We start from the raw sequence: 21,563 nt of genomic DNA on the forward strand, positions 1-21,563 counted from the left end.
GAAAGCCACCTGGAAGGTCATTTGTCTACTTCATGGGAACAAAGGCCTGAAAGTGCTTTTGCTGGGTTTGAGCCCATGGATCCAGGGGATCTAATGGTGTCCCACTCAATTTTTAGAGCACTAAATGCACGTTTATCATCCTTTCTTTGCTTGTCCTTGTGATTATTTAGACCTTGAGGTCTCTATCTGTTAGATTTCAGGCTGACTCGTGAACTTCCCACTCGCAGATCTCTTGCTTACCTGTATTTCACTCTGCAGTCTTCAACTGAGGGACGCTATGTTGGCAAAATTAGAACGTTTATTTTGAATCTGGATTTAAAAGAAATCTTAGAGCTGTGGCTCTGACCATGATTTCTGAACATGAGAAATCCTCACAGGGAGACTGAATCACTGGATACATACAATCCATCTTCCTATACAAACTGCTGTCAGCAGTGAAACTGCTGCAGTCTCAATCAATCTTACAGTACTAAAATGTCTCCTTTATCATGGCTGCACGGTCCTCTGCCCTAACAAACAAAGTCTATTAATGTTTAAAAGCTGCAATTAAATATATGTATATGTTTGGGTTAAAGCCAAGCATTGAGCAATGCTTACGGATCGATACCCATAGTCAAGAGCATACAAAGCAGAAAAGATGCTTTGTGACTTATCTGTGTCCTGTATAGTCCTGCATATGGTTAATTTGAAAGCCTTTTAGAAGCTTAACAAGGAGAGTACCTCAGTGAATGTGGAACTGAGTGATGCACAAGGATAAGAAACACAAATGCTCCAGGGGCCTCATAGAGTCTACGGTCTTAAAATAAGCTCCTGGGTTTTAGTGGGATCCGATGAAACCCTCTTTACACCGGCAGTGGATGGAAGGGGTCAGACAGCTGGTGAGCAAATACTCAGTAAACACTCTGAGCAGCTGAATTCTGCAAACAGCAACTATTAAGGCAAGGACCTGGAAGATCAACAGAGAATTGCAGGTCTGGGTGAAATGATGCAATGGATTACAATTAGTGTCACTGGTCCAGAGAGCAGAAGTTTTCCTATTGACTTGGTTTCCAGTTACAGCTACAAGGCACCTTAATCAGAGAACAAAGCGGGCTGGTTTGGGGAGAAAGCTCAGCATCAGTCAATATTATCTAAGGACACCTACTGTAAGTTAGCACTGCTGCTTGAAGCAGAGCTTTGCCATGGGAGAAAAAGTAGGAATTATTGGAGACAGCATTGGGCTGTGGCTTCCCAGAAGGGCAGCAAGACGTAAAAGGTAGAGTGAGCCAATGAGCCCCAACACATCCCAGAAGTGTACGCACTCGAAAAGGGTAGAAGACAAATTAATCACAGAACCACAGAATGGCTTCGGTCGGAGGGGACCTTACAGATCATCAGCTCCAAGCTGCTTGCCAAGGGCAGCGCTGCCAACCACTGGATCAGGCTGCCCAGAGCCCCATCCAGAGACTGGGGCATCCACAACCTCTCTGGGCAAAATTAAAGCAAGTTACCAGTATCAAAATCAATTAAGAATGTCATTTATTTATTTATATATATTCATTTTTGGGCCAACAGGCTTGAAGAGAAAGCATACGTCTGTTCCAGTGTGGGCTATTGGAGCAGCAGAGATCTGCCATGGGTCTGAAACGCACAGCTCTGTGCTCCAGGACCGGCCTGCTGTGTGGTGATGTGCCCATCACTGTTCAAGCAAAAAAGTCTGAAAATGTGAGAAAAATTGAGATTTTAACATGACTTTAAGCCAGAGATTGCAGTGTGTGTGTTGGGGGGCATCTCATATTGAGGGTGCCCACTTCCTTGGAGGGAAGAAAGAATGTCTTTATTGCCATCACTTCTCCTATTAGAAGAGCTGGAGTTATTTACTTATTCATTTATTTATGTATTTTTGATCCTTCGGGTCCCTTCCAACCCAAGCCGTTCTATGAACTCCCCCCAGAAGACGCATGGGCTCAGTGCACCCCGAGCCCGCACCAACACCATTTGCCATAGCGATGCACCTGGGCAGGACTCGCCTCGCCTCAGGATCGCCTCATAACGCGCCCACGCCACCGTCGCTCGCCCGCTGCGGGGCCGCCATGCCGCCCAGACGCTGATGGAAGGCGGCGGGCGCCATCTTGGCGGGGGCGGAGCGGGGCCCGGCCCGCCCCGTGCTCTGCCTGGCGGGGCGGCCCCGGCCCCGCTCTACTCCCCGCTGCCGACCGAGGGGTGCGGAGTCTGGCGCGTTCTCCGTCGCTGCCGCAGCTTCCATCGCCCTCGCCGCCCGCTATGGCAGGTGAGCCCGTCCTCCTCCTCCTGCCGCGCCGAGGCCGCAGCCCGAGGGGCGCCTCCCCCATGGCGCCGTCCGGCAGCCGCCCGCTGTCACCTCCGCGCGCTGCCCTCCGTCTCCTCTCCCCCTCATCCTCTCCTCCTGCCGCCTACCGGGGAGCCTCCACCATGTTGCGGGGCTGCGCCTCACCTTGGCCTGGCGGCTGCTGTGCCATCCGCGTCCCCTTTTTCTCTTTCTTTTTAAACCCCTCCGCGTTCTCCCCTCTCCGAGCCGGGGCTGCCCTGCGGAGGGGCTGCGAGCGGTGGCGCCTGCGGCCGCAGCCACCTGCCGGCTGTGGGGGGCCGTAGGTGTGGGTGTTCTTTTGCGGAGATTGTCGTGTCTCGCGCCTTTTTTTTTTTTTTTTTTTTTTTTTTAATTATTTCATTACTGGAAACAAAATGGGTGGCAGAGCCGTCAGCTCGAAGATGGGGTGAAGCAATTCACGTTACTCCCATCCCCCGATTCTCCCCCCCCATCTGTCTGATCCCATTCTCACGATGTGATTTGAGGGTTTTATTTTATCGTTATTATTTTCCTAAATGATTGAGGCTTGTGGGCTGTGTGTTGCTTCCTTTGCAGCTCGAGGCATTTCATATTTCTATTCCTGTTTCGGTCTGTGAGCCCCATCGTGCACATTTCCCTTTTGTTTTAAGATGTGTGGGGCCAAATGCAGGCAATACAAAATGCCCTGACAAAAAAACCTTGTCGATGAACCTCTGATTGGGTTTCATTACCTACTGGGTAATGCCTCAATACGTGCATTGTGCTTTTCTGTCGTTAGTAGGTTTGTCATAAAGGATGAGCGTGTAGGCAGATTCCTGTCCCTTCATTTTGAAGCATCGTTGTCGTTTTGAAGGCTCAAAGGATGGCTCAGCTTTGAGGGTCTGCTCTTTTCCACACCCAGGCTTTGGGGGTCTGCTCATCACTTCTGTAGATGGGGGAGTGGGGCCGAACACAGAAGGCAGTCAGCTGCCTCCAGAGCCTATAGAAAATTTTGGCAGGAAAGGGGAAAAATCCTCAAACATATTTAAGACAAGGTGAAGATCTGTGATCATTTTGGACGTCTTATTGCCTGCTCACACCTCTCGGTATGAGTTCTGTGCCAGATAAATGCGCGACTTGCTCTTGAACTTGACCACCTGAATTAGAAATAATGCTCTGTTCTCATTTGGAGCTTAACACATCTGTATACCCCCGTGCATCATGGTGTTGCCTTACTTGAGTGAGCTTTAAATTACCCATTTTAAGCTTAAAATAGGAGCTGTTTTGGATGGTGGTTTTGCTGGCACCTGGAGTTTGATGCGGGCTGGAAAACCGAGTGGAGAAGCAGAACAAACGCTGGAGCAGTCTGGAGTGCTGCACTCTGCCAGAGCAAGGCACTGGAACTGCACACCTTAACCTGCTGGGAGATTTCACTAGAAGTAAGGGGTTATTGCAGCAAGCAGCTCAGAGCAGTGCAGCATGAAACAATCCTGGACACGTGTAGAACAATCGGATTTGTAGTTGATGAGCTTTTGCAACTCTACTCCCAGTTTCAAGTTGTGATCCAGGTAGCTTGAAATTATAGCAGTGTTAACTGGGAGTTGCACTGGAACAAATTCAACCTTGGGTTAGCTGTGAGGTTAAACATCTCCTAAGATTTTTATCGTGGATTTAAACAAGCCTTTGGCTGTAGGAAAGATGCAAATTGGAGTTGAAAATGTCTTGTCAGAGCCCTGGGGATAAGGGAAAGAGCTGGGGTGGGTTGGGTTCCACCTGTTCCTTAACAAGCCAAGTTCTTCAGGTTTAAAACCCATCCCAATCTGTCACTTGTCTTTAAACCTTGCATTCAGCTAGGCTGAGGTTTGGTGCACGTTTTCTCAAAGGCATTGGCCCTCACATTAAGTAGATACACAGAGCTGGGTGGAAATGTTGTCTGTGCCTTTTCTGCGTTGTCAATACAGAAACAAACCAGAAGGAGAAGCAGCTTTGCACAGAGCAGGATAATTTGGGCTGCAATTTGGTGAACGTTTCTGTGATTGTTATTGTTATTACTTTTTTTTTTAAGCAAACCCTTTCCAACTGCTAATATGAGATTTTCTATCTTCTGTACTTGAAGCTAACAGGGAGTTGAATTCCAGGAGAGAAACAAGAGTTGTGCGTCTGTTGGTTTTGCTGGGCTGGAGACTGTTTTCTTCGGGAGGAGTTCAAGATACTGGCAGTGTTTGAGGAGGTGGGGAAACCAGAAGGTGATATGACTGTAGGTTTTCCCCGTATTTGTTTCAGATCTTAGCAGATGACGCTGCGTTTGTGTGCAGTACTTCTTCCCGGCTTGAAAATAAGACAGGCTGGGTTTGCATTCTTTGAGTCTGTCTGTATGTTGTTGTTGTTTTTTTCCTGTTATGTCCCGAAGTATTAATTAGCTTCCTTAGTAGCGTGGGTTTCCTTACTGTGCTGTGGAGCCGGGCTCAGAGGAGCGCTCTCTAGGCTGCTCAGAGCTGCCCGAGGGCAGCTTTACCCATCTTGGGGGAGGATTGCTGAGGAAGCGGCTGCTAAACTGCCCTCATGGCCGGGTCTGAACTGCTGCAGTTGAACTCTTCTGATCCCTGTGTGTACCAGGGGAAGGAAGGCAACACACCCTTGTGAGCTGTTCCATTAAGTGCTGTGTCTTACGCAGGGTGCTTTTGGAAGGTTTTATTCTGCTGCAGCAGTTCCTTTCGATATCTTTGTGAACCACGTATAAAAATCAGTAAGAAAAAACCCAAGACCGAAAAGATTCTCTGGAGCCATTTTCTCCATAGATTTATCTTGCTTTCAAACACTCCTTTGGACGTTTATGGTAGGAAGGGAAAATGCAGATGGCTGCACAAAGCGTTTTTTCTGCCATTGGTGATGATGGTTCTTGTATTGCCGAAAAATTTATTTGTATCAAGTGCTCTTATTTATGGAGCCTTAGTGGTCATGAAACGGCCCGACTGCAGTTACAGCGTGGTTTATTTGACTTGAAAGCTGCAGGAAGAAAATATTGACGGTCAGGATGAGTAAAGAGATGTGCAGCGTGATGGAGCCTAAGGCAGCATGAAAATAAATCACTGAAAATGAAAGCTATGTGCCATGTTCCCGAGCTGTTCCCAGGGGTGGGTTGCATTAAGACATTGTGCTAACTTTGTGTTGCTGCTGGGAATGTGTTTCTTATGCTTCTAAGAAAGTATTGTGGCTAAATGTTTCTAGTTGTTAGGAGTGGTCTTATGACAACTGAGTTAAAGGAAGAAAAGTCTGACGATAGGTTATGGGAAGGAAATGTCTGCTAGCTGTGTGCTCTTCAGTGAGGGAAGGATCTTAATTGGGAATTTCTTGTTGGTAATTCGGCTGTGAAAGGAGAAGTGGTGCCTCCTTGGGAAAGGGTTGGGCTGTTGGTCCATCACTGGTGGGGAAAGGAAGGAAGAGGAGTCCATATGAAGTCTCCTGCTCTAGCTTTATACCTTGCACTTGACATGAGAATTTGTAGCTTCTCTTTCCAAACACAGCAGTAAGAATGTATACAGCATCAGAAATACTCTGTGCGCAATAATGTGTTGTGCACATCTCTGTTCTTCTAATCCAACACGCTTTAGGAGTTAGATCCTGAGCAACAGTTCTTCAGTGCTGGATGTTCCATCAGGCCAGACGGACCAAATCGTTGTCGCGTGCGCCTCAGTGTGATGGCATGGTGGAGTTTTCTCTTGTGCACTGCAGAGACCGGTGCATCCTTCTCCTTGGGCGATGCTTTGATCTTGTACTTACGTCAGCAAAATGCCAGAGGAGATGAGCTCTGTCTGAGGGTTGTAATTTTAGGAGCAGATTTGTCCACTTGTCATTGTGTTGAAGGAGCTGTAAGTAGCAACGTGGTACCTTTAGGCATGTTGAACTTTTAGGGGCTGTGACAGCAATACTAGAGTTCATTTATATGCCTGCATACACCTACACAATAATCACACGCAGGTTTAACCAGTGCTTGCTTGCTGTGCCCCTTGTGACTACAGAGACAATGCTGACTTTGTGCCATTTCCTTTAGGTTGAAGTTGCTTGAAGTATGGCCTTGAATGAGTATAAATGGTGAAGGAGTGATTGACTCACATGGTGATGGTTTTGAAATGGAATGACTCATAGGACAGATATCAAATGGCTGAATGTCCCCCCAAGTTCTTGTCTGCATTTCTTTTCACATCAAATTATTGCAGTGCCTGTGTCACATGAACAGTTGGCTGGAGCATTTTGAGAATGAGCTGTAGACAGGAATGCTGTCATAGCAAGGAAATTAAAAAAGCAACTGGAAGGGGTTTCTGTGCACTTGGATTCCTAGGCATTAGCCTTGTGTGTGGATGCTCCGAGTAAGTTAGGACTCTAAAAGTAGTAACACATTTTAATTGGGTTTACCCTTAATTGTTGCATGGCCATGAAATCACAGCCTGGGGCAACGTTTTAGTGGCATGCTGGCTGTTAGTGTGCTTGTAAGGTTATAAAAGTTAAGGGAATAAAGGGCAGTTTGGGAGATTTAAGAAGGTACCCAAAGCAGTCAGTCTTGGCTGTGTTTGTGTGATGAGGTGGTTGATGTGCTGGGAGTTTGCTCCTAACTTCCAGTGCTCTGGAATTCCTAGAGAGGAAGGTGCTCCCTAATGCAAGTCTCTGACTTCTTGCTTTTGCTCTGAAGTGTATCTGCTGGGTATTTGTGGTGTTCTGTACAAAACGTAATGATTTTAAGGGATTCTATGTTCTGGCCTTTTGCCTTGCATTTCAGTATGTAGGTTAGTGTTTGTGTTTTGTTGTGCTTGTGGGAAGAAAGTGCCTCTGTGTGTGTGTATATTCTCATCAGTATTCAGGTCGTATAGGTTATTTAAGGAAAATAAAATGTGTTTATTTGCATGCCTTGTGATAAAGTATGACTGTGTCTGAATAGGTGGCAGGAAAAATCCTGAGTTCTGTATTTACCCCATGTAATTTACCCCATTTACTGTAGATTGCTGTATTCAGAGCCTTGCCATACCTGAGCAAAGAAAATGCATTCATGCTTTTGCATATGTTCAGGAAAATTAGGGTGTGTTGAAGCATCAGCTGGAGCATTTTTTTATTGATATTTTTTTAATGCAAAATGAATTGTTTCTGCAGGTTGACACAGATGTTCCTGACTCCAGAAGCGTTTGCTTGAGTGTACTTCAGCAGACCAGAGTTTTTGATGAAGGCTCAAAGAGCACTGATTTCTCTGGGGCACTTTATTGTGTGTGTGCCGAACCTAAGAAGCAGTTGGGATCCAGGCTGACAAAAAGATGATAATATAATAAAACTGGAGCTCCAGGTCCCTGCTTTATAGAACCAAAGGCATAGCTGTGTTGTTCTCATGCTGTTCTGTGCCCTTCATGTAGAGGGACAGCAACAGGTGTCTGTTGTTTGATGGTCCTGGAAGTGTATATTTGCATTGGTATCATCCGATTGTGGGTGTGAAATGCCATGAGTTGCTGCTGAGCATAATGCTTATTATCAGTGTAATAGTGATTATCTGTGTAAAGGTAGTGTAATAGTTTACTTGCTCTATTTATTTTTTCTAGCTGGACAGTGGAGAATGAATGAGAGCAGATTCTATCTGGAAGGAGCAATATGAATGAGAGCTGCTCAGTTTGCAGCATGTTGACTTCAGAGCACAGAAGATCTGTCTTGACGTGAGATATAATCTGTGGTGCTGTGTAGCAGTGCTGTTGCACTCCCCTGGACCTGTAGCCATGCGTTGAGGTGTGAACTCGGAGTCAGGCTTTCCAGTGACCTGATGTTTGCACTGCCTGTCTTGTTTGCAGATATCAGGAGAAAAGGATGGAACCTGAGTTCTTGCTGACGTGCTGCATGAGCCCTTCTCATAAAGACATGGATCTGAGCAGCTCCTTCTCCAGGACAGAAGGAGCTCCTGTAATTTTGAGCTCTTGTAAATATCCATAGCTAACGAGCCTTCCTCTTTGGAAGGGATCAAACATGTTCAGTGCTTTTCATGAAGATGTCTAATAAGGCACAGTCGAATTGAGCAAAGCTGTCAGTTAAACTTCCCATTGAGTTTCTCAGTATAAATGAGCTCAAACCCCATGGATTATCAGGCTTTGCCCCTTGGCTGTTCTGCTTTGTGGGGATGTCGTGGTCAGCGTTAGCCCGGGTGAATCTTGCCCGGGTGAATCTTGCCCGAGTGAATCTTGCCCAGGTGCAGCACTGCCTGCTTCCTAAACCTGCAGAATCACCGACTGCAGGACAGCGGTGTGTTGAGGGGCCGCGTCTAATTGGTGTTATTGTTCTGGAGGCTGCTGTGGCAGACACTGTGTTGTTCAGTGGCAGGTAATAGGTTTATTATGGAGAGAGCACAGCATGTGGGTATCTTCAAAGGAGACTCTATCTGTACTGGTCTTTTCTCTTCTTAATTATTCAAATGGAAAATGTTGTTTGAGGGTAGAATGTATGACTAAACGGTATTACTCCAAATAGTAGTTCTCTAAGTAATGCCAATTAAGCAAGAACTATTGTGATTTTTTTTTTTCCAAGTAGTGCTATATAGATGTCTGCAAAAAAGCCCTAAAAACGCAGACAGCAGGGCTGTGGTGGTGATGCACGCCTCAAGCAGGCACAGCTGCCATGCGCACAGAGAAGGAAGTAGGTTGTGACTGCTGGCCATGGGGCACTTTCACCCCGATCTGCCTGAAAGATGAGTAGGGGAAGTTAACCAGCAGGTCTGGTTAAACATGAGCCTGTTTGCATAAACACTTCCAGGCTTGTTGTAAAATTAATAAATTAGTAATTGGTGTGGGAATCAAGAGCAGGGTTGCATGCAGTTTAGTGTGTGGGCAGGATGTAAGTGCTGGTGTTAACTTAAAAATCGTTAACGTCTGTAACGACTTGATTTATCCTTGTGGCTCCAGCTGTGGCAAACCAAGCTGTGCTTCAACGCCAGCACTCACAGGACCAACTTGGGTCAGCTGTTGCTGATGCAAGAATCTCCATACCAATAGCTATCAGCTTCACCCTTGCCTTCTGTTCTAGCAGAAAGAAATTCTCTTCTGGGATCAAGAACTCTGAATCTCAGTGCAGCAACAACGGCCTGCTGGAAAAGCATTGGGGTAAATGTCAGAATTGTGCCTGCTGCAGTTGCTGCTTTGAAGCCAGAATGTAACTGCCCTGCAGAGCAGAGTGTGCTGTGCTGGGTTACCCCAGTTACTGGGTTACCCCAGTAAAAGCAGCCTGCACAAAAGTACACAAAGAATCTTGTTGTCTCTTCTCTCAGTGCTTGTATGCTTGGAAACATTTCCTCTGCAAGTGGTATAAATTTGCTGATCATTCCCAGGAAAGATTTCTTGAAATAATCCTGAAGGAATGAAAGGTCACTGAGCAAAGAGGGCATAACTCTCCCAGCTGGATAATTAAAAAGAAAATTAAAAAGTGTGCTAAGTTTGAGATTGACTTGTGGCCATGCTTTGAAGATTAAAAGGGCTTTTTCATTTCAGATGGAGGAGGCTGGGATTGGTGGGAGGGGGAGTTGTGGCTGCCTGAGCAGTTGGGCAGTGCTGCGAAGCTGTGCTTGCGTTTTACTTATTGAACTGTGAGTGGGAAACCAGGATTGCTGAGCAAAGTGTGGCTCTCTGCTTCCCTCCCTCTTTTACAACATTTAATTTAGCAACTGGAGATTTTAACTCACCTGGTCACTATGCAGGCGGATCTCTGAGCAAACTGCATATTGAATTCAAAGCTGTAAGGTATTTTTTGTATAAACATGTTTTGCCTTAAGAAAATTAAAATAACAGCAGCTTCAGCTGAAGGATGGAACTTTCTGTGTTCTTTGCATAGCCTGTTACCGTATCAGTCTGCTATTTTCTTCTCTGACCTAATGTAGAGCGCACTTTAGAAACTACTTGCAGTCAAAAAACAAGGCAGATAAACTGTTTGTGTGCTGCCTAAATGGTAACAGCGAAATAATGCCACAGGTGGGAAGAGCCAACAGATGTGGCAGGTCCAGACTTAGTGTATAGATGTGCATGTCCATTCGGTGGCCTGCAGCATTGGGCAGGTTGGAGCTGCTGGGCTGGTCGCCGGTCTTCACTTGCGATTGGCGGATTAAGTTTTGGCCTTTTGGGTGCCTGGGCTGTTGGGTTAGCTGTGTGGAGTTCCTCTGGCTGAGTTACTGCACATGGAGTTGGGCTGGATGCTGTCTTCTAAGCACGTGGTGATGTTGACCGTGCTTCCCTGGCGTCTGGGAGTGTCGTAAGGATGCTGTGAGGGTGGCATCCAGCAGCTTCCCTTGGTGCTGTATTGGCCACTGAACTGGTTTTACCCTTGTCAGTCCTCAAAGAAAAGTGATTTGAGTTTGGGCTGCTAATTGCAAACATGCCTGAGGGTCCAGGAGAGATGTAGGTAGCTGGTTTGGTTTATGGACCCATGAATACAGTAGCAGGTCACAGAAAGCATGTTCCTTAGCCGTTAATTTTTGGAGCACATTTGCAGTAAATGGCTTTGGCTTCACTCCCCGTCTGTTCTTGACAGTATTTTCTTGTTTCTTGAACAAAAATCAACCCTAGGCATTTTTAAAGGCACTTCCATCTGGTAATTACTTTTTGTGTGAATGAACCATAGGCATGGTTCATGTTCTGCCTTGAATGACTTCTCAGACCCTAGAATTTAAAAAATACTGTGGTTGCAAGAAAAGCTGTAGGAAACACAGTAACACAGCCTGTAAGGCAGGGTTTAGAAAGGAAAAAACCAAAGTGGATGTGTTTACTAATATGTCATGTGGTTGGTTTGTGTGTGATGTAATTACATCTTCTATGAGTTCACTGGTGCTGAACGCTGCGGATTTGTTAGGACTTGGTAGGAAGAACGCTCACTGAGCCGTGGTTTGGCCGGGTTACTGTGACATCCTTCACCTCACCCTCTCCTTTTTCAAATGGATTTTCATGCAAAGGTGATGTCTCAGTTCTATTGCTCTGCAAAGGGCTCAGTCCAACAGCTGAGTATTGTGCAGCACCTGCTCTGCTGGAACGGGTATTTTTTTTCTTCCTTGTTTTAATAGGTTGTGGAGCAGAGAACCTCTTCTTAACAGTTTTGCACTGATTGCATCTGATTTGCCTTTTATGTTGTTTGTTTCTCTTGTTATTACCTGGCAATATCTGAAGGTTCAAAGGAGTGATTTGGTTACCAGGTGCTTGTGGTCACTGGGTTATGTTATCATCGAATTCAGTTGTGTGAGTCCACCACTGTGCTCCATCCTCGCACACAAGAGACACTTTTCAGTATAGAAGAAACAGATGCTTTCAAAAAAGAATTTTGTCCTAAATTTGAGTGCTGCAAAATCATCCCCTGAATAAATACTTCAGACTCAGAATGCCTGTAAAGTGTCAGCTCACCAGTGCGTGTCTACCAGCAAGCATTTGTAATTCAGCTATGTCTCTCTGAAGTATTTGTTTCATGCTTAAACTGAGCACTGTGTAACTGGGAAAGAGGCACAAAATTGGATTTCATCACAGTAATCAGAAGTGAACTCCTCCGAGGAGTAACATCCTCAAGCAAGAGAGGTGCTTCTGTCAGCCCAAGCTTCAAATATTAAGCAGGGCATAAAAATGATGACTGGTTATGCAGGATCGTTACGACAGTCTGCTTCCTGCATGGAGAAGTGGAAGATAAATTGTCGGCTGTGATTTCACTTCCATCAATAAAATGCAGCAACACATAAAGCTTCCCGGAGGGTTTGAATTACAGTAAGTAAAGCGCAGCTCTGACACGCTGCTCGCTTGCGTAAAACAGGCTTAGTGGGGCAGCTGGAAAGAGAGCCAGCTGATCTGGAGGTTCCTCCTGTTCCAGACTGATCCAGAAGGTGAAGACTGCTGTGCTGTGGCATAAAATCCCCCATTTCTGTTCTCAGCTTTTCATTCCCCTGTCCTTTGCGTTATTACAGTATTTGAAAATGCACTGTATAATATTGTGCTGTCTTGAAACCGTAAGATTAAATCTTGAATCAGCATTCATTTCAAGCGTAGCAGTGATTAAGTACCTATTCACTGCAAGCAATTGCATGCAAACAACAGGCAATTAGATCTGTCTGGTGGATGGGAGAAGCTGGACTTGGAGTGAAGGCCTCCAGATCAGCAGGTGGTTTGTTTGAACTAAATTATGGAGTATAAATACTAACTAACGAGAAACAAATTTTTGTAATGATGAAATTGTCCACTACCTGATGATGACCTTTGAACCGGTTAGCCTTAATGGTAAGGTAAATATACAAGTCTTGGTTAATTGAATACTTAACTAATGTTACTGGCATTGAACTCAATTATACTTTGAACTTTGACATCCATGGCAAACAGCGTTTGAGTTCCTGGTTATTCGTTTGTTTTGTTTTTTGCAAGAAATAAAGAAGTTTAAAGAAATAATTGTGGATGCTAGAGATTAGCAGTCATTAGGTGTGAAGAGTCAAAAAGCAAATATCTTGTTTGTTTTTCCAAAACTTACTTCTTTTTTTGCCATTAAATAGTCATAGAATCTGATGGGAGGAGACCCATAAGGACCACAGATTCCAACTCGTGCTCCCTGAAAGCACATCAAATGTCTTGAAGCTGGAATAGCTTCAATAGCTTCCACCATACTCCTCCAAAGTATGAACGACCTCATAGGCTGTCTGGGTCTATTGTACAGCTGTTGATTTCTGATCTTAAAGCATCAGATATGGGGAAGCTTGCATTAGAGACTGCTTGCATTGGAGGCTGTAAGCTTTCTCTTCACTGGACTTAGGAAATGTTTTGGGTTTTGTGGGTCAACTTTGGCACAAATGTTGGGAATCGGAAGCCAAGAGCCTAGGAAAGAAGCTGAGAATTGGAAAGTGAGCAAATGGAGGAGGGAACCTTTCAACATCTCTTTCCAGTGGAGACTAAATGTAAAATAATGTGTTTTTATATACACGCATATTACACAAAATTATTGTTGGATATAATTGACTTTCTTTCATGAATTCTTAATAAACGATGTAACACATGTAATAACAATTAATTGTGCCCTATTCAGTGGCTCATCCTATGATGGAAGGACAAGCACGTGCCAGTGCCTGCTGTGCTGATGTTCCAGTGAAGCAAGCTCTTGATGAACTTTGCTAATTGCGCAGTGCTTGCTGTGCTCCTTGGGAGAAAGGAGCTAGATGGCGCCCTCGGCCTTTGCCTGCTCAGCTTTGGGTTCAAAAGGTGCACTTCAGGTGAAACGTGGGCAGCATCCCGCAGCTGAGTGCTGCTTTCTGGAGTCCTGTGTACACAGTCATGGCGTTGGCTGTGGGAGTGATGGTGGCTTGTTAACACTGCAGACTCATGTCAAGGTTGCTGCTTTTCCCTCGTACAGGGACAGGGTTTGGACTTAGGACATGACAGATGTAAAGGGCCTCCTGGAGGGCTGGTAATGCCGTGCATCTACGTGGGAGACTTCAGAGTGGGGAATGGTGTTTACAGCAAGCAAAGGGGATGTGCTTGCTGGAGAAAGGCCCTTCAGATGAGTGCCATCCTCATCCAGAAATAGAGGTAGTCAGGGAGATAAGGACACACTGTACATTATTAACTAATGGAGTTTGTTGTTTTAACTCTCTCCTGTTCCTCCTCCCTTACCGTCTCAGGCTCTGAGCATCTCTGTGATAAAGCTGTTCCATCAGTAAAGTGAAGGAGCCCATGTGGGGTACATTCTGTGCTCTTGCTGAGACTGGATTGCTGGTCCTTGTGTTACGGAGCAGAGCTTTTGGATCTGGGAACTGTTGAAAGCTGGCTAATTGCTAATAAAAATATTTCCTTGCAAGTTGCACAACTGAGGGCTATGGAAATGCTAATTTGTTCATCAGAGGCAGGAGGAGAAAATTCCCTGTCCTGATTACAGCTGCTGGAGTCTGGCATGTAAATATTTATGCAGTTTGATTTTGAGGGCCCTGGCCGGGTTATGAGAAGTTCTTAAGCCTCCACGCACAGTTCTTACGTGTGCTCTCTGCTGTTGCTCAGGGATTCTGTCCCTTCCCTCAACTGTGGTGGAGGCATGTAGTAACAATTTATGGCCGTGTGGTGTCTTCCTGCATTTCAGCATTGTGTAACGTGCAGAGATGTTGATTGGGCAAAGTACAGTTATACAATGTCGTGAGCCCAACCAGATTATAAAAGTCTGATGCCTGCATCCTTTCAGGCTGTGGCTTGCAGCTTGGGCTGTTGCTCTGAGCACGAACTGGAAGAGACGCCAGTAGAGGAGCTGCCTGAGACGATCTCCAGGGGTGAGCCTGGTGGTAAGAGGGCTTCTCTGAGTCCAGGTGTTCACAGGGATGGTTACAAAAGCTCAGTGCTGTAGTGTAGGCATGATTATAAATGAGATGATTTAAACTTGATCACTTCAGGTTTTCCATAGCTTAAGTTTCAATATACAGAAGATTTTGGTTTTTTTTTTCCATTTTAAAATTATCATGATCAAGAGAGATTCAGAAGTGTTTGCTTGTTTCTGTTTACTTGTAAACTTTGGATTCCTTTTATTTTTAAATGGGTGGAAAATAAATGAGATTTTTGTCCTAAAGAGAAGGTTTTAATGTTTGACCCCAGAAGGGCGTCATCTGGATTAGTTTTTGAAAGTTTCTTGAATTCCAGATCTTTTATTGAGTTCTCTTAAATAGAAGGGAAATACTCAATTATTTCAAGTTAAGCTTAACAGATCAACTCTTTATTTACCTCCGTGCATGTGTACATCACATGCAGTGTGACCAGTTATTGATTTTATGTTGTTTACTGGGCTAATGTTGTTTTCTTCCAGCAAGGGATATCAGTTTCAAAGGTAGACTTGGGAATGGTGAAGCCTTTGGAAAGGAGCTTTGTACCCAGAGATGGGAAAGCTGGCACATTACCCTAGTTTGCTTAATAAATGGGATTTTTCATAGATGAGTCTCTAACTTCACCTTTTTTTCTTGTGAATGTGATTAAGGTCTTGGAGAAAAATAGCTTTCATCAAAGTGCCAAGTGAAAGTACAAAGGAAGCTGAGAAAAGAGCCAGTGTGCGCTCAGGTTGCTGAGTGCTGTACAGGAGCTTAATGAACTATGTATTAACATCCATAATAATGTGGGGATATCTGAATTCTTCAGTTATTAGTGCTTCATAGGGAGGCTGTAAGGGCTGCATGCTATTGTAAATCAAGTTAATGTGTACCATAAACAGAGATGGAGGTGTGCTTGGCTAAAAATAAAGCTATAAAGTAGAAATGTGTTTCATAAAGCAGAGTGATACAGTATTTCATTTTTATTTATCCCATCACTGTCTGTAGAATATTGCTAGCGTCACTTGCTATCAGTCGTGTAGGATCAAGCTGCAGAGCTATTTGCTAAATCTTGCCTGCATTTCTTTGAAATGTGTTATGGCTTCTGGGCACTCCTTTTGTGCCTTTTCCATAGGACCTTAATGCACACCATTGTGGGCATCAAATAGGTGTCCTGTGGAGAACAACATGTGTACCTCAACAAAATTTGGCAAAGCCATTGCCTGTTAGAACAACAAAATGGGAGAAATGCTGTGAGAAGCATACAAGCTTGACAGATTTCTGACCAAAGGCGCACCTCCACGTTCACACATACATCTTAGAAAGGTAAATATTTCAGATATTTTCGTTTACAATCGAAGCTATGTTAACTCTACAATAATTGGAGTAACCAAGCATCGTTTTTGAAAGCTTTAAGATCCTTTGTTAAATATCTCATTCATTTGGACTTAAGTCCTCTTCTCAGCAAGCTCATTCGCATAGGAAGCTAATGAGATTTACCTAATATACTTTAAATCAGCAGCAGGTTTGAGCTGGGCATAACTTTCCTGCGCAGCGTTGTGTAGGCACTGATAACGTCGGTCAGCTCAGCCATACTTTCTGCACCGTGGTCAAAATACCAACTACTTAAAAACTCATTAGTGCCTACAAGGAGGGAATACAGTGGTGCTTTGACAACGTGCTTTGAAGTGGATGAGAAACAAGCTTGGGACTTACTGAAGTGCTCCTTCAATCTTGCTTTTTGTAAGTTAAATGTTTGGGCATATTTCATGCTTTTTGGGAAGGGGTGTCTTGTGGGGAAGTGCTTTAGAATTTAAAGCACATTTGGTTGAATGTGGATGTAGTTGCTCTTAATTGGAGGGGGAAAATCTTATCTGCTGCAGTTTAGTGCTGTTTCATTTAGCAGGAAGGGCACGTGGTTGGGACAAATTCAAAGATTTTCCAGACCAAAGAGGCTCTGTTTCAAAAGAGCCCGAGGAGATCTCTGCTGAAGACTAAACCAAGGAGATGGTTTTTACGTGTAACAACAGAAGATGAAGTGTGGGAATTATGCAACCTTTTCCTTGTCTGTGAGATGGTCAAATTCCCCTGCAAGGCTGAAAAAATGCCTTTTGGGCACACCTGTGTATCTGGACTGGTTTTTGAGGTAGGGACTTCACAGCCGCGGTATCTCAGCACCAATCTTGAGATGTAACAGTAGTGGTCAGTGTTGAGGCAGTTGTGGGGCTGCAGATGGGACTCGTGTTGTGTAATGCAAAGAGATTGCTGGGCTTTATTAGGCTTGCTGATGAGAGATTGTTGATGAGTCCTTTGGACGGGGGAGGAATCTTCTTGCTGTGTAGGAAAACACAGAATCTTGGAATACCCCATGTTGGAAGGAACCCATAAGGGATCACAGAGTCAAACATCAAGCAGCTTCAGAGGCAGTTTGGTGTTGGAACGTAGCTGCTGTTTTGATTACTTGTAATTTGGTCATTAGTTTTAAACCCTATGATAAAGTGCTGCTCCGTTTGAACAGCTTCTCAGAGGTGGTATCTCAGGCTTCGTGCTGCCGAATAGCAGGTGGGAATGGCTGTGGTGAGCAAGCTGGAAAATAAAGGGGGAAATCTCACTCTGAGAATCATCAAGTGTTAAAAAGAGCTCAGCTTGGGACTTGGGTGAGTGAGCACTCATATAAAGGAACCTGCCTATTGCTCTGCCTCCTGTCTAATGCATGGAAGACCAGGTGTGTCTGATCACAGGAAGAGAAGAACGACCAAAAAATCAGTACAGAGGTTTTGTATGGCTGGTGTAACCGAAGCCAAGAGCAAAATGGAGAAAGCTGCTGTTCTGTAATTAACTGGGAATTGCCTTGCTTTTCTGTTGTTGCGTGTCTGGCCCAGGGTAGCTGCTCCCTCTAAGTATACTTGTCTAATTGGAGCCTCTACAAAATTCCTTGATTGTCTGCTTTTCAGTCCTGAAAACCCAGAAGCATTCCTGTTTCCCTCATTGCCCCGACACAGCGCTTCAGTGAAGGATTTCTTTGAAAACTTCCCTGATCTCTTGGCATCCATCCCGCTGCCTTCTGCAGAAAGCTCTGGTGCTGCTCCCAGCTGTGACTGCCTGTCTCCTCCTCCCGCTCCCTCAGTCCACGTCATCTGTCATCTGGCAGCCAAACTGTAAGCAACCCTGTCCTGCAGCATCCTCAGTGCTGGGGAGTAGTAGTAGCTACTTTATGTAAATACACTTCTTGATGTTGGGTTTTTTTTTGTTAACTGAACAAAGTAAATCACGTTTGCACGATTGTATGACGCTGCAGGAATGGAGAGTTTAGCTGCAGACTCCGGGGTCAGCTCTGCAATGCCTGCTGGGGTAGTGAAGGGGATTTAAAGTTCGGCTTTATCTTCTGCTTGGACTTGGTGTAATCTAACAGTAAAACATCACAAAGTTTCACAGAATCACAGAATGGCCCAGGTTGGAAGGGACCTCAAGGATCATCAATCTCCAGCCCCCCTGCCACAGGCAGGGCCACCAACCTCCCCATCTGATACCAGACCAGGCTCCCACAGCCCCATCTGACCTGGCTTTGAATGCCTCCGAGGACACAACCTCTCCAGGCAGCCTGTTCCAGCACCTTACCATTCTATAGTAAAGAACTTAAGTATGGAGAGTGCAGGTTCCTTTCCACATCTGTTTTGTGTCTGTTGCCAAATACAGCCCCAGACAGAAAGGATATCTTGATTTATATTCAGACACAGTGCATCCTTGGTTTTCAGTGTATACCTGGAAGTGGACATGGTGGAACATCAGAAATCCTGTTCAGATTACTCGCCTTGTAACAGCAGGGCATTGGAGCTAGATGATCTTTAAGGTCCCTTCAAACCCAAGCCATTCTATGAATAAGCACCCTGATTTTGTTTAAAATTTAGGTGAAGCTGACCTTGGTTGTAAGATCAGACAGCTTCTGGCTGAGCATCGTCCCTGCTTGCGGAAGAAAGCTGTTGATATTTGCATGAGTCTGACAACGAATTACAATTAATAAACTGAAGTTTGTAATTAAGCTGTCACCTTGATTTGTTTCTAATCTCCTTAATGTGTGCAGTAGGCTGAGCTTGTTGGCTCTTCAGCCCTCTGTAAAAGCCAAGCAGATCCTGGGTTGGCTGTGGCTCCTTCCTCGTGGTGTGTGACATGTGCATACCAGGTGGCATACCTACACCTACTGCTTCTGGGAGCTTTTCCATCAGTACACTCTAAAGAATGTGCTTTTAATGCCAGCTTGTTTTATAACCACGCCTTTTGTGCTTATTTCCCAAATATTTCCCTTGCATGTCAGTGGAAGGCCACCAAATGTAGGTCAGCTCCTATATTACAAATCAAGAAACCACAGCAGCTGCATAACCTGCTAATTCATTTGTGACTTCAGTTAGGCTAAGGGATAGGAAGGATGCACTCACTTCTCAGGCTAACTGGGATTCTCTAACTTTTTTTATCTTGGCTTCCTTGTCTTCTGGGCTTCTCTGAGGTGAACATTGTTTGTACCATCTTTTGATGCCCACTTGAGTTGTGTTCAAACTTTGTGCTCATTGCTGTATTTTGAGTAATGTTTTTGTAGGGTGAGCGTAGCTCAGCTGCTAGAAATTCATGATCCAGCTGAAATTTGGAAAGACCCTTGTGGTTTTGTTTTGAGTTGAGCAATTAAGGAAACTCATGAAGCTGCTTCCTTCTTAAAGCTTCTGGGAGAAAAGTAACATCATGCTAACACTGTGGAAAACTGGTAGTTATCAGAGTTGCAAGTCATTGTGATAGTCATGGGAACTTCGGGTCTGAGCTGAGCTGCTTTGAAGGATCCAGTTACGTGTGTGCTTATTGCAGAAGCCAGGAGATGAGCACTGCAGGATTGCCAGTATGTCACGTTGAAGGCCCTCGAAAGCAGCACTGTAGAGAGAAACGCCGTGAAAGCAAATTTTATCCTTTTTGCCCTCTTAGACAAATGAGGGGAAAAAAAGCAGAGAACAGTTTTAATGTCATTGAACCCAAAAGTGGTTCTAACTTCTAGCCTTTGTGTTTGAGTCGAGGCAGCAGATAATTTGTGTGTATGCAGCTGGTTTCACATGAGTTTTATCTCCAGTTGCAGAGCTTTTCAGCTTCTGATCAGCTGGGTTTGTTGTGGAGAGCTATAAAATGTGTCAGCCACCTGCTTTGGCTGTGGGCAGTCAGGGTGAGAGCTCTGATAATCACAGGATCATAGGGACTGCAAAGGACCTCTGGAGATCCCCCAGTCCAACCCACTGCCAGAGCAGGTTCCCTGCTGTGGGATACACAGGAAATAATGCTCTCCGTCAGATTGCTGCTGCTGCTGCCTAGAGATTTCTCCTTTGGTTTGACACTTCTCATTGCTGAATAAAAGCATTCTGAAGATGTGTGGCTATCTGTGCCAGTAAGTGCCAGTTTAATTGCTGGGCAGGAGCCATTATAGCTTGGAGATTTGTTCTTGTTTGCCCTGGACTGTGCACCAACATACAAATGTGTGGTGTCTGTGTGGGCACGTCTGGGTATATGTGCAGAAACTGGTGTGTATGCAAACACAACCTTCCTCCAGGGAAACAGCAGATGAGGTGTTTTTGTCTGCTCTTTTGGAGTCATTACTTTGCTGTAATCTGGGAGCCCTCCTCCATGCTGTACCTTTCTAACTGTTGTGTTTCAGCTCTAAAGAATTAGTACAAGGCATAGCTTGCTTGTGTGATCTCCTGATGTAATTCTCAAGAGCAATTCCCAAGGAATGTTCACATCAGCTTGGAGAAAATAGCAGACGTTTTATTTTGCACTGCACAACAGTAAGTTTATATGGTCTTTTCTTTTGCATCAGTGCATATGCTGGTTAATGCTGATTAGATATAATGCTAATATCTGGAATACCTTAAACCTGATCTCCTGAACTGCACGGTGCTGCTGGTCCAGCCCCCACAGTGGTGCTTTATTGGCATGGCTGTATTTGTTAGGGAGGTGTAATTCTCTCCTTTCCCTTTTCCTTTCCAAACCTGAGATATGTCAGCTGCCAGAGCAAACTAAGCCTGTCTCCATTGCTGGTTTTCTTGGAGAATAATATATGTCTATGTTGAAAGAAAAAGATAAATTCCTTTTTTTCTTTTAACACTTTTTGTGCTTGACAAAAACTCCCTTGTGCTTCTACCATTAAAACAAACAAAACCTCTCAAAATCACACACCTGCCCCCGAACTTCACCTAAATAAGCTTGTTATAAAACGTCAAGTCTGGTGAATATTTGAACTAGTCCTCTCCTTTAGTCTTAATTGCAAGTGAGAAATAATTAGTTATGCTCTCCTACTATTTACTTGGAGAAACAGATCTTAATTAAGCCCTTACTTGAAGGCGGTTCTCTCAGTTCCATTTTGATTTAATTAGGGATGCTTTGAGGGCATTTCAGCACCCAAGCAGGTTCTATTTTGTACGTATATTTTGTGTCTTGGGAAGTTGCTCACTTAGAAAGGTGAATATCTGTTTTGCTTCAAGTAACCAGAATTTTCTAGCAAATGGGCAGCTAAGAGCTGTTAGGAGATTTTAAAAGCAGTCAAGTACCTCCATGAGAACAGTCTCTGTCAGGTTTCATTCTTGCAATTACAGCAGATGTCTGAGCTGCTGACATTTTCCTGAGCAATATTTTGAAAGGGAGGTTTAAGTAAAAACACCAAACTCTACTTTTTGGCTTTCTTACATACACATAACTGAGTTTTTTTTGAATGTCCATTAGTTGCATTTCCACCTCCAGCAATTAGGTTGGAAATGCCATTAACTTGCTTTTAAAGTAATGCCAATGTGCAGTGGGGTTTTGCTGCTTGAATGTGTTCCTGTTTTTGCAGAAAATTTCACTCGTTAAGGTTTTGAAGAGCATTTTTCAGGTTCTGTCATGTACTTCTGTCTGTAGCTTAGGTTGTTTCATCCACAGCTGCCTGCAACTACGCTTAATTTGTTGGTAGCTCAG

The 21,563-nt window shown here is 44.5% G+C and overlaps 1 protein-coding gene across 22 annotated transcripts in view; it reads left to right on the plus strand.

Moving 5' to 3' along the window:
* The first annotated feature begins 2,178 nt into the window (after nt 1-2,178).
* SLC23A2 (solute carrier family 23 member 2) overlaps nt 2,179-21,563 on the plus strand; it is a 50,844-nt gene continuing 31,459 nt past the window's right edge. The window contains exons 1-3 of one of the 22 annotated variants that reach the window (XM_042836171.1): nt 14,450-15,911; nt 16,105-16,731; nt 17,104-17,743. The gene's annotated coding sequence lies outside the window, so the exon portion shown is untranslated. Of the gene's footprint in view, nt 2,270-14,449; nt 15,912-16,104; nt 17,744-20,314; nt 20,399-21,563 lie in introns of those variants that run through there. The other 21 variants (XM_042836174.1, XM_042836168.1, XM_042836175.1 and 18 more) reach the window with 21 other exon arrangements.

Source organism: Centrocercus urophasianus, unplaced genomic scaffold (assembly GCF_019232065.1).
Source record: "Centrocercus urophasianus isolate 14NV4802_14NV808 unplaced genomic scaffold, USGS_Curo_1.0 seq_58, whole genome shotgun sequence".
Lineage (NCBI taxonomy): Eukaryota > Metazoa > Chordata > Aves > Galliformes > Phasianidae > Centrocercus > Centrocercus urophasianus.